Source organism: Manis javanica, chromosome 6 (assembly GCF_040802235.1).
Source record: "Manis javanica isolate MJ-LG chromosome 6, MJ_LKY, whole genome shotgun sequence".
NCBI classification, from domain to species: domain Eukaryota; kingdom Metazoa; phylum Chordata; class Mammalia; order Pholidota; family Manidae; genus Manis; species Manis javanica.
This window is the reverse complement of record NC_133161.1, coordinates 32,383,514-32,396,998: the sequence shown is the minus strand read 5'-3', so window position 1 is coordinate 32,396,998 and position 13,485 is coordinate 32,383,514. Positions and strand designations below refer to the sequence as shown.

Sequence of the window (13,485 nt, the reverse complement as noted above, 5' to 3'; positions counted from 1 at the left end):
AGCCAGGCAAAGAAAGACAACTACCAAATGATTTCCCTCAGATGTGGAATATAACAACAAAGCAAAACTGAAGGAGCAAAATAGCAGCAGGCTCACAAACTCCAAGAATGAACTAGTGGTTACCAAAGGGGAGGGGTGGAAGAGGGCAGGTGGGGAAGGAGGAAGAAGGGGATTGAGAGGTATTATGATCAGTACACATGGGTGGGGGGGGATCATGGAGAAGACAGTGTAGCACAGAGAAGACAAGTAGTGACTATGTGGCCTCTTACTACACTGATGGACAGTGACTACAATGGGGTATGGGGGGGGACTCGATAATATGGGTGAATGTAGTAACCACATTGTTTTTCATGTGAAACCTTCAAAAGAGTGTATATCAATAATACCTTAATAAAAAATTGTAATAATAAAAACAATCATGCATAATTCCACCATCAAGAGAATTATAATCATTCATAATTACACAAATATGTCAGGGTATTTGCTTCCCTTTTCTTTTTCTGTGTATTTTCTACACAAATATAATTGCAGTGTATATTTGCTTTGTAACCTTTGTGATGAGATTCTTTTATGTCATTAATCTATTATGATGTCACTTTATTGGATTAAGTCTTGTTGTCATATACCATCATTTACTTCCAGGGCTGCTGTGTTGCACAATGCCACAGGGAGTTTGCACTGTATTTTTGCATTTCCATTACATTTTGCAGTGTATTTTGAACTTTCATTTACATTGTATCCTGCATATGAAACACCATTATTTAGTCAAATATTTGTGCAATGAAACAATCCAACCATGACATATTTCATTGCTGAGTTTCTAAGTTGTGTCCAATGTTTTCTATTATAATTATACCATAATAATAATTCTTGCACATATATAATAGTTTAATATTTAAAAATCTAAATTCCTCCAGAATTTTTATCCTATATCCACAAGCCTGCTAATAACAGTGCATTTATGTCATTCCTACTTAACATTCCTTAGTTGTTTTCTTTTCCTGTTTGATATCTTGCTAGTGATTTTTATTCTTTATTCAATCTCTTGTCTTAAGATACCAATATTTATAATTTTTTTGACTTCTCATTTATATGTGATAGGATTTTCTTAGCAACAATTAACAAAGGACCCAACTCACAATAACCTCAGCAACAAAAACCTTTCTTATTTTACAACATATGAATTCCTGAGATATGGACATTTCAGCTGGCTCATTTAACAGCTCAGGGATAACATCAAAGACCTAACTTCTTTTACCACCTTCATAATGTTATCTTTGTCCTCAAGTTTGTCTTCTCACTGTTGCAAGATGGTTGTACCAGCTTCCATTACCACATCTTCACACGACATCTAAAGTGAAAATATTCTCTTTGTGTGCTTTGTGTGTTTCAGCTGACATCCCACCATATCTCATTGGCCAGAATTCTGTTACATGCCCAAGCTAAATCAATCACTTGGGAAAAAAAATGGAATTGTCAGGATTGCCTTAGCTAGAGACCTGAAAATTTTTTATTGAAGAGCCAGAAAGCAAATATTTTGGGCTTTGTGGGATATGCAATCTCTGCCACAACTATTCAGCCATTGTAGCCGGAAAGTACCCATAGCTGATAACTAAATAACTGGATATGGTGTGTTTCAATAAACTTTATTTACAAAACAGGTGTGCAGCCTGCAGACAGTTGGTTACCATCCCCTAGCTTAGATTAATCAAAATTCATCCTTATATAGGGAAGGGGTCAGAAGGAATTGATGGCCTGACATTTGAAAACTGGGATTCCAATAACATGGAAGAAAGGTGGTAGAAGGGGGATAAGGGAGAAATCTCTTATTGGGTAGGCAAATAACAAAGATTGACATGGTCATTAAAGAAATAAATTACTGTATCACATTCCACCTCCAAAAGTGTGTGCATCATTTTGCTGCTCATTGAAGTACAAGATTAGACATTTTAAAATCCTGTGTGCACTTCGCCTGGATTGTAACCAAGTATCCATTTCTCTACTTGTTATAATCTTCTATACATCTAGCCATCTAGCACTAACCACTTCATTTTTGCTATTGTCGGTCTGAAAACCTTCACTTTATTAACCATCCAAGATCAATTAGCTCATATTTACCTGCTCTGTTTAGTCTGACAAATGTCTTTAGTAAGCATTGTTCTGTACTTATTTTAATAATTAGGTCATGATTTTAAATTTGTATGAAGGTAGAGGGAATTGGTTTATAGATGAAATTATTCAAAGCATGAATAATACGCTTTGGCCATAATGAAAGCTACTCCTCCCCATGCAAACAAAGACCAATAACTTGCTTGCTCTTTACTTCCAACTTGTTCCTATGCTCCCACAGCAAGCAAGACTAGATACTGTGAAATCAAATTGTTTCTTAGTCATAGATGGCTGTCATCATTTGGGAACTGACACAATCACAGTAAGGCTAAATTCCAAACAGCAGTGACTTGTACAGGCCAGGGGCAGCCTCTGGGTGCCAGACATACTCAGTTTAGTTAAGTGAGAATGACCACAGTGGTTTTTATGATGATAACGATGATTGTGAAAAAATGCAAGTGCACAACTCAAAGGTAGAAACTTAATCATCCAAAAGGAAATTTAGTAAAATGAAGCAACTCCTTTGTTGAATAATTTACCAGTTATCCTTGGCATAATAGAATCTCACTAAATAAGGCTTATTTTTTCAAAGCCACAAAGAAAAATTATGAAAAATAATTCCTTATTGAATAAAATGCTACCATTGACTTTAAGAGAGATTTCTCAATCACTTTGTCTTCTCTTTATAATCAGTCCCATTATCACCCCAACTGCAGAAAAGACTTGAACCTGGATTTTTCCAACCCTAGTTTAGTGCCGATTTTTAGGATATTGTAGGGACTATGTGTCAAACATCTAGACATGACTAGAGGAATAATAGTACACAGAAAAATGCAAGGTATTTTCAATCTGCAAATGATCTCTTTTATTATAAATAGAGGTATATGAGGTGTTATACCCTTAACTCCTGTTTATAAGTTGCTTGTGAAATTGCTGGCTCCTAGTCTTCTCCTACCATACAAGGCCTTTGCTGTCAGCATACTTTTATTAGTGAAATACAACCCATGAAGAACAAATTCCCCTAAAAAACAACAGCAGATAATATTTAAGATTGCCTGAATCCTAGCCCAGTCACAGAGAGGAAGGAAGGCCAACAGCCAAGTTCAAAGACCTTAAGGAGGCAATTTCTGAAACCAGATACAGCAAAAGAGTCAACCCAGGGGAAGTGATCAACTATGAGCAAGCATCCCATAGAAAGACTACAAACTGACATAAAGTTTCAAACTTACTCAGCTACATTTGTAGAAGGCTCTATTTTCTTTCAAGTCACTGACTTGGTACTACATATAATCATGAGCTTTATTTTTTTTTCTTATTAATTGAGGAACAAACTGAAATCGCACCTAGGAAAGCTGAATTAACTAAAAATGAAAAGCCAGTATGTCACTGTTCTTTTTTCAAGGGAGCTGTTTTATTTCATGTATATATAGTTTCTTTTTATCTGTATTTCAGATACCAAAAATAGACTGATAAGGTTACTAAAACTAAAGATAAAAGCCTGATTGCTAAATATTTATTTGCCCACTGTAGTCCATATTCTTTTGATGGTAATTTTTTCTTGCAAAGAAAAGAGAAACACGGTAAACAGAACAACAAATTTTGAAGTAATTATGACCATGTAAAGGCAGGAATTTAAAAATGCTTCCTAGAAGTGACTTCTCCTCCAGGATAGAGTCTAAGTGGACTCCAGGTGGCCAACGTACAGGCTACAACTGTACCCAATGAAAGCACTCATTTTGGAGCCAGACAGCTTCTTATATTCTTAGATTATTCACTTTTGTACAGGCTGTGTCATGACTTGGAGATGCTTCTACAGAGAGATCTGCTGTGCATACACCTAGGTCAATAAAAACAAGCTCTGAAAATAAGCCAGCACTCAGCATTTATCTAAGGACTCTAATGAGCCCCATGTTTGTCTCACGATACCTGACTATACATTTTGATACAACCCAGGATGCAAAAACTGAAATGAACATGTTAAATACAAGTAATCCTACTTGAATGGGCGACAACTTGTTATTCAACACCTGGGATCTGAATGAGTCATGAATACCAACCGTGGGAGCATGCAGACATGTATGAGTACTGCACCAGGAAGGATGAAGCCCTTGCCAGGCAAGTGGCGGTAGGGACACAGCACTTTAGAAAGAATACACCCAAGTGCAATCTTTATACTTGACATGATTTTGCCAAGGATCTCTCTTGTTCAGAGAATCATGTGAATATCAATTGGTTTGCAGTACTAAAATATTCAGACTGAAATTTCTTAAACAATAGGAAATTTACTTTCTCACATAAAAGGAAATCGGTAAGTAGACAGTTGAGGAGTTAGTCAGTTCAAGAATTCAATGATGTTATCAAGGACCCCTTTCCTCTATTTGCATTCTCTCATCAAGGTGCTGCCATTGTTTCCCCTCATAGTTCCAAAGTGACCTCAGCAGTTCCACAGACTCCTACTGCTTTCACCAGCAGAGTAGGTATTATTGAAAGAGTGTTTCTCCATGTGCTGTATGCTCTTAGAACAATTTTCAGAGACTATTTGTTTTCTTAATTTTACCAGTTAAATTGTTATTTTGCTGGGAGAAAAGTCCACCAAGCTCCTTATTCTGTTATTCTGGAAGTATCACCTTTCAAGAGTTTTTGCGGCTAGGTTTCAAAATGTACACCATTACTTCTGCTATACTCTGCTGCTGAAATTAGGTCACAAGATTGATAAAAATTTAAGAAGTGGAGAACCAGACTCCACCTCCTATGAGAAACAACAAAGTCGCAGCTCAAAGGGTTTGGGTACAAGGAAGTTTTTGGTAGCTGACACCACAGGCAATTCACTACACGAGGGACACCTTTCTGACAGGATTGGATCATGGGCCTAAGTCCTAGCCACAAAAATGCTTGGGACAGCCAGAGTACGACATTTCAGGTTCCCTAGTGGCAAGCTGACTTTGTGAGTGTTGAAGAAAATGGAGGAAATGGCTGTTTGGTAGACAATGCACAACGTCTGCCAAATTGTACAATCTCTTAATTTGAGAAGGCAGCTCTAGTTCTAGTATTTAGTCAAGAAGAGAAGGACTACCAATGTTAAATATAATTAAAATATAAACACGGTATTTATTTTAAAAAACTAGAAATAAATATTCTGAGCCTGTGATGTATACTTTGGAAGTTTTGTGATAAGAAGCTAGGTTTTAAAACAAGGAAACTTTCATTTAAAGTATATTTAATTATTGTAAGCTAAGGATAAAAGAACAGTGGTAAGTATAGTCCATTTGAATATGATATTTTCAAATCTACCTGGAAACACCAGACTTGCTACATGGTATCAAAAATAACAATTGATATCACTCCATCATTTGTAGGATTTTTAAAATTCCATTCTATGTGCTGTTACTTTGCTAAGTGTGTTCCATATGAAATTTCATTTGGTTTTCATAATAACCCTAGAAAGTGGATTATTATTATTTTTCTCATTTTACAAAAAAAAAAGAAATGGAACCTCATGTAAATGATTAACTGGCTTGAGATGACCAGCTAATAAATGACAAAATCGATATTTGAGCCTATATCCATCAGATTCCACAGTGTGAAATCTTTCTACCCTGTCATATTTTCATTACAAAACACATGTGGGATTAGAGGGGAGAAGAAAAAAAAGAAAGCTCTGTAAAGCAAAAATTATGACATTACTGAGATGATAATCATTTTATAAGTTTTGCTCTGTCAGCTTTCAATACCTAAAGGGTCTTCCATAAGTCATAATGACCATGTGAACAACAATAACATGTGTGCCGAAAGCACTGTTTCTAATAAGTGCTTTTCACTCAATACATCAAGACACCTTCTCATTGTATTCAATGTTAAAAATTTCTTCATAAAAGCTCAGTATTCTGTGTATGTATAATTTATTTTAAAGTGTATTCACAATTATAAGCTGAATAAGAACTATTACATGTTCACCAAAATCTATTTCCTCTATTGCCTAGGAACAGAGCTGGAGTATATTTCCCAGCCTCCCATACTTATTGGGTAGCAATAGACAGTGTCCAGACAGTGAAGCATGAGCAGAAGTAACCTATGCCACTTGCAGGCTCAGCATAAAGCATCTTCTATGTGACCTCCATATTCATGTTTCCAAGTAGGTCAGTCAAGGGCAGAGGATCTCCTTCAGAGGACTCAAAAGCCTTAGGATACGGTTGAATCACAAGGTAGAAAGGGTTTGAGTGTCTGAAAAACAATATGGATGTGTACTTACCAAGGATGTAAATTTTGGAATCTATGTAAGCAAGAAAAATATGTTTCAGTATGTTGAGTCATAAAATGTTTTGGCTTCATTGTTATAGTTATATAAAAATAACAATGCAGCTATTGTTACTTACTCTAAATAGCACATGACCAGTACTTTGGAGAACACTTTTATAGCTAAGTCTCTGTGCAAACGTGTAATTACTTACTTAGATTATTAGAAGTAGAATTCCTCAAACTGTATGAAAGCTTAAAGTTTATAAAATTTCCTTCCAGAAAGCCTGTATATCATTTAAAACACCTAACACTAAATCAATGAGAATTTCTTCAATAACTTACTTACAATTCAGCAATGTTTTCTAACACAAGCAGGTAACTTTTGTAAGTAATTTGCTGGGGTCTCATATCATCTGTGCTACTAATTATTCATATGTCTTAAACTAAGTTTAAGTAACATACCTATCCTTTAATTTATTTCAAGGATCAAATGTCATGGAATAGCACACATTCAAAATGTTATAAAATATAAGACAATACAAATACAAATTAGGTATGAATCTAATGTGAAATATGTGAAATTCATAGTTGTAGTGCCAAATTTTATTCTCCCTTGAAAACATCATTCACTGAAATCTTACCCATATGATCTTTAATTAGATTTTCACTTTGCTAGACTATCATAGTAGGATCAGTTACTTAACAATACAGATGTTTCCTTCTTGTAGTTTTTATTGGCTGGAAATGAACACAAGCTTTAGTTCAAACAGAGGTGAGAGTGAAATTTAAATGGGGAAGTGGTAGAATATGCACTAGAAGAGAAAAGTAGATAGATATGTCAGCTGTTTGTTTTGTCTTCCTTTGAAAACTGCAGCATTTCTGCTCCTGGTTTGACACTTGGAGGCTAGAAACTTTCCAACTGTGCTGAACAGAACTTGTCTCCCCTCGGGAACAGCAGCAAGCCATGATAGACCACAGAAACCAATGAAAATACCTTATCCTATTTACAGTGGATCACTTTTCACCATTTGTGACCAATGGAAACTTTGGAGAATAATTTAATAACCATTGGGAGAGGACAATAGTCATTTAGGGAAACACGCAATAAGTAAGCAAATGATACTTTATACAGAGACACCCTAGATTTGTAAAATGCTTGGAAACTAAAGAAAGCTTTTCCTCGGGCTTTGATCATTTTTTTAGGTTTATAAAGCTTAATTCTGTAGAACTCCCAGATATAGTAAAATAATACAGATATAGTAAACTAAGTCCCATGCCACAATCTTTTTAAAGATCTCTATTATGTTATTTTTTTTCTTTAAGTTCTGTAGTTATATAATTTAGGTATTATCTTGTTTTAAAATGTATGATCTCTTTTCACCATTTTCAGCCAAAATGTATGATCTCTTTTCAGCCAAATGAATTAGTATCTTAAGGCATTGTGAAAGATGTCAAGAGGCCATGGGTGGCATCCTCAAGGGAGGCCTCCAAAGCCCCTCACAGCTGGTCGCAGCTACTGTGCTAGTCAAGGCCTAGAAAGGACGCCTTGGACAGAGGCACAATCAGCCCTTGTTCATCCTGGTTGGAAGGCTTATTCACCATACTGATGGACTAAGGAGAAGAGGGATAACAAATACCTGTGAAGAAAACTAACTTTACACTTTCTGAAATAAGGCCTATTTTATCTTAATCTTTTTTTCCTCCCCAAATCTCACTTAAATGCTGAAGTACAAGACTTAAATGCTCAAGTACAAGACTAAGATAATTCTGACTAGAACATGAAGGTAAGAGAATATGTACAATTGTATATTTCATTCAAACCCCTGTACATGACATTATTATTGACAAACTCCTTTTAAAATGAGTCATAATATTTCTCAATAAAACTGATGACCAAAGAGATTCCCCAGCTATTTAAGGAGTCCTGTATTTTTTCTGCTAAACTGCCTAACACACCAATCACTGAGTTCCTCTATCAGAGACTAGACATTCAAGTGAACAGTCTAAATCTCCCTCCATCAGAGATTTTTCTGGTATACAAGACTCTTACGGTCATCTTAAAAGAAGAATCACAAGTACTCCCCAAAGAACTGCCCCAAGATTATCCTTGCATAGGTCGGGAGGAAATCCCAGAAACTATGTGCTGAAACAGTACGAAATACATCAGAAATGCTAAGGGTACAGGGTGTGTTCATTTTACTGTTTTGGATAGAGACAGCACATACCACACAATGTTAAATGAACAATTCAAACTTTCATCAGGGAAAAATAATTATTTTAAAGAATGTAAAGACAAAGTATTTGTTCAGGGGGAATTCCATTGAAGGACCTTACTTATGAACAAATGATGAGCTTAAATACAAATCCATGGTTAAATACAACAGGGAAAAGTCATGTGGAATTCTAGATTTTATCATTGTAGTATGATTTCTGTAAATTAGATCTTTCTAGGTAATGCTGGTGGCACTGCTCCATTCAAGTCTGGTAGTTTAAAAATGAAGCATATTTAAAGAAATGTTTGATAAGCATTAAAATTTTGTGGGTGGTAGTAAGCTATGAGTGAAGATTAAGAAAAGGTATAATTTGGCAGGATGGCAAATTAAAATGAAAAACTGCTGGAGGTGGTCCATAGAGAGATGAAACAAGGAATGATGATTGGAAAGTATGAAAAGGAAAATTGAAGAATAAACACAGTAAAATTTCCTGACAGTCTCTAGAGAGTCTATGGGAAATCTATCGATTAGGTCATATGAAACTGCACTGTTCAGACTATTGACCAAGCTTTGTATTTCTACTTCTCAACTTTGCACTCTGGGAAAATTTGTGTGCTGTCCGCATCAGCAGAGCTCTTCAGGTTTGGGGTTATTTTCTTTATAAACTCCTTCTTTGTCAACAGTCAGTGACATCTAGGAAGAACTGGTAAAGATGAAAGGTAGCCAAAGTGGAAAAGAGAAATACCCAACTCTAAATCCCATATAAATGGAATATTAATCCACTTAATTTTCTCAGAAAAGCATACTGATGGTTAATAAATGATTTGTAAATAATTCCCAAAATACCATTAAGACTACAATTTCTTTGGCAGAAAGACAATTCATGTATGTAATTGTCTCAAATGTCTAAAATGCATAGATCAGTTAGTTTTATTAATTAGCATCAGAAATCTGATCTCCAGCTCAGATCATAGGAACTCTTAGTTCTTTACAAGTGAGGTAACATTTCCTTTATGATTATTATGCCTAGTGAAATAAGTCAGAGAAAGATGAACACCATATGATTTCACTTACATATGGAATCTAAAAAACAAAACAAACAAAACTGAAAGGCTCATAAACACAGAGAACAGACTGATGGTTACCATAGAGAGAGATGGTAAGGGATAGGTAAAATAGGTGAAGGAAAAAAAATAGTGAGAATGTTTGGTCTCTTGATGAGGGTAATGGTTACATGAGTATATACACATGTCAAAATTCATTAAAGTGTACACTAAGATTTGTGCATTTTGTCATGTGTACCCCAATTTCAAAAGTTCATCTTAACTGTGTTTGAGTTAAATGAAGTAAATCAGAAGTTCTATATAATAGCATTAGACACCATCTTATTTCAGCACAAATAATATGTCAGGTTACAATTTAATATTTAAACTTATAATATTATTATTACTAATTAAAATGACTTGATACCTAAATAGCTCAGTTTGTCCTATAGTGACCATGGCCCCTGTATAGTTTTTACTGAACAACACCTCAGAAGGCTGTGGTAAATGTTTTCTTACCCTGTTAAGACTAGGTGTGGACATTATGGCAGTCAGATGTCTCCTGTGAGTGCTGTCTTCTGCTCAAATTTACTAAGCTCCCTTTGGAGGGTGGAACTAGTAGTTCAGTTATTCTCCATTAATATTTGAAAGGTCTCTTACAGATTTGGGGATTCTAGCAGTTAAGCCTTACATGGATTAACTCTATATCCCAAGTGGCTCCAATTTCACTTATATATATGTATGACCAGTTACTTTCATTGCTAATATAATCTGAATGACTAGAAAAGAAAATGAGACCAGAATAATCTTTCACACTTGCTTCTCTCTTTGTTGTAAGCATCCCCTATTTTCCCACAGAAATTATTATTCTGAATAATTTCATAACTTATTTTTTGGATCACCCACTATATTTAAGCTACTCTGTAGCTCATGTAAGCCACAACCAGCCTTTCCCTTCACTACTTCTGTCACAGCAAGCTGGGAGTCCCCTTTCCATTGCTGATGTCAAGGTGAGTTTTGTTCTTTCTTGGTGTGATGCTGAACTCCATTCCCACCTTCTCTGCCTTACTCACTGGAAGCGGAGGAAGCATAGAAGCTCGTGCACACTCACACACACATACACACACACACACACACACACACACACACACATTACACACACACACACAGTTCCTTAGGCACAGACCCTGAAATATTTGTCTTTCTGATTGCCCTGTGAAGGAGGAAAGAAGGGAGATGCAGAGGAAGGAACAAGCCAAGTTCTAGGATCCTGTTCGAGGCAGATAACTTATGCTTTTGAGGCCAGCCTTTACCCTTACTCCTTCATCACACAGGAAGTCAGAGTGATCTCAGTAAGCACCTATGTCTGCCTGCCAAGATGCCCTGGGAAAGGACTCTATTTGCTCATGGAAAGGAGGTTAAGAGGCCTGAAGCAAAATGCCTTACCACACTGTAGAATCAGAGTACATAACGTGGAAGCATAGCATAGAATTTGCTTCTCTGGAGGGTATACTAAGACACATTCATCTACAAGAAAGAGTAAATTTGGTTAACAGGAGCTTAAACAAATGGGAAATTATTTTTAGTATAAGTTTAAAGGTAAGTGCTGGATGGTATGGGTTCAGTGGTTCAGTGATGTGATGATTGTTGTCTGATCCATTCACCCTTCCCCTCATGGTCACAAGATAACTGCCACAGCTATACGGAACATATCCTCACTTGGACAAAAAGAATAGGAGAGCAAGGAGAGATCCCAGATGTCTGCTTATCTCTCATTAGCTACATGACTACCTCAGTTCTAAGGGAGGCTGGGAAAGCAAATATTTCACTGGAAAGGAAGAAACAGTTGAGATTAAGTGATGGGCAAGGCAACCCATAGTGTCTGCCACAGAAGGGATTCCAGGCTCAAACTCACCCATTTGCTTTTATTTTTCTTGGAAATACCCAGGAAGCATATCACACTTGCTAAGTGACACATAAATTCTAATATCACTTTCCACTTCTAAGTTAGGGAGTTCTTCCTTGCTCCATAGAATTTGTGCATTCTGCTTTCTGGGGGCCTGCAGGTTTATCTTTAGATGGCCCTAGCCACCCTGCTTGGTATGATTCGAATATAGAGCTTATACTCTATAATCAAATTCAAATGCTCAATGGTAGATAAAGAAACTGAATGAAAAAAATAATAATATGCTCTCTCTTAAATCTTCATGCTCATTCTTTCACTGTATTTTGTTCAACACATACAATATGACTATCCTGATCATATCCTAGGCTCAATCCTTTTTATTTTTCAATTTCAGATATTGCCTATAAGCCTGAATATCTAGTTAAAAATTCTATTTTGTCCTTGATTTTTCCCTCTTGCCTCAATTCTTCCTCTAAATCTGGCTCTACCCACCCAATCTTTGATTCTTCCCACAGAACCCTTTGCTTTTCTAGTTATTCATCTCTCTCTTAAAGAAAAAGCTTCCTCCCTTGGATGCCGTGTAATCTTTCCCAAGACCACACAATGTGCCTTTTTGTGTGATGATGGTGGACAGATGTGATTTTCCAATGGGGTCTATTTTGCTTGCTTATTTATGAATTCTTCAGACTTCAGTCTTTAGTCTGAACAAAATAAATCAGGACATTCATTTCTCCTAATTTATACTGAGGTGGGTTTTCATTAATTTGAAATGATTTGCTAATTACACGAAGTTCTGAAACCCTCTACTGAAAATCAGAGAATATACTAGGCAAGGTTACAAAGCACAAGTTTGTCTTTAAAAAGTGGGTTTTCTTTTTAAGCAAGGCAGCAGTACTATTTAAGAATAGCTTATTTTTCACAGAACATTTTTCATAAAATTTATGCAAAATGAACACAAGTAAATGTTCCCAACGCATGCATCAAAAATTTTCCTCTTACATTTCTTTTCCTTGAAATGTTATTGCATTAATAACTATTTATGTTAACAGAGAAAATTAGATGCAAAAGGGAGTTTAGTAGCTACCTAGCATTAAATCTTATTTTACTGATGAGGATATGGAAGATTAATAAGAAGCTTAATAACCTGCCCAAAGGTTTATGGTTTGTGAGTGGCAAACCAGGACTGTAAACCAGGTTCCTGAGCCCATTCTGTGCTATTTCACAATCACTTACTTCTCAAGGGCTTGCCCCTATGATAAGCAGCTACAAATATTGTCCCTGGATCTGGTGAGTCATGTGATAAAAGGACCAGACAGAGAAGCAGCTGCTTGGCAAGGCCATATCAGGAACTAAGTATTGGGTGATGGGTAAGGAATGAAAAGAGGGAGTAGAGATGAGCCCAGGAATGTGGACCTGCTAACTTTGGGATGGTGGGACCCTGGGATCTAATTCTCCACATTCACTGAACCAGCCCAGGGCAAGGGTAGCAACAAAAAGGCTGCAGGTCCTAAAAGTAGGAAGGGGTCACTTCCAAAGACAGATCTCTCTTGGGATCAGGAAATTAGGCAAACATTGCCTGGGAGGGGTTAATTGTAGTTAGCATATTGTTTCCCTCATTAATTGGTTTAAAGCATGTTGACCAATTGTCTTGCAGACATTGTTAATTTTAAAACGTGGTGAGGTGGAATGGGGTAAGGAAAACATTAGTCCCACAGCAACTGCAGCTGAAAAACATTTTAAAGGATTTGTATCAGTAGCATAGCGAACAGCTCTTTTAGACAGATGCTTATTCTGAAAGAAAAACACTTTTTTGACTTCGTCTACTCCTTAGTGTTTCTACATTCTTACTCATCCACTCAGTCATCAAATTTAGGGACTAACTGCTATATGCCAAACAACTTAATCACTGCCAATATTTGCTATAAAGAGATGGCTTTTTTTCATGTAATGAAGACCCAGAAAACATGAAATTTTTTTT

General features: G+C 36.2%; 1 protein-coding gene across 3 annotated transcripts in view; it reads right to left on the bottom strand.

Annotated features, from left to right (window-relative positions):
- The window catches only part of TFEC (transcription factor EC), a 629,038-nt gene that overhangs the window by 412,129 nt on the left and 203,424 nt on the right, over nt 1-13,485 (bottom strand). The gene's annotated exons all lie outside the window — the stretch shown is intronic.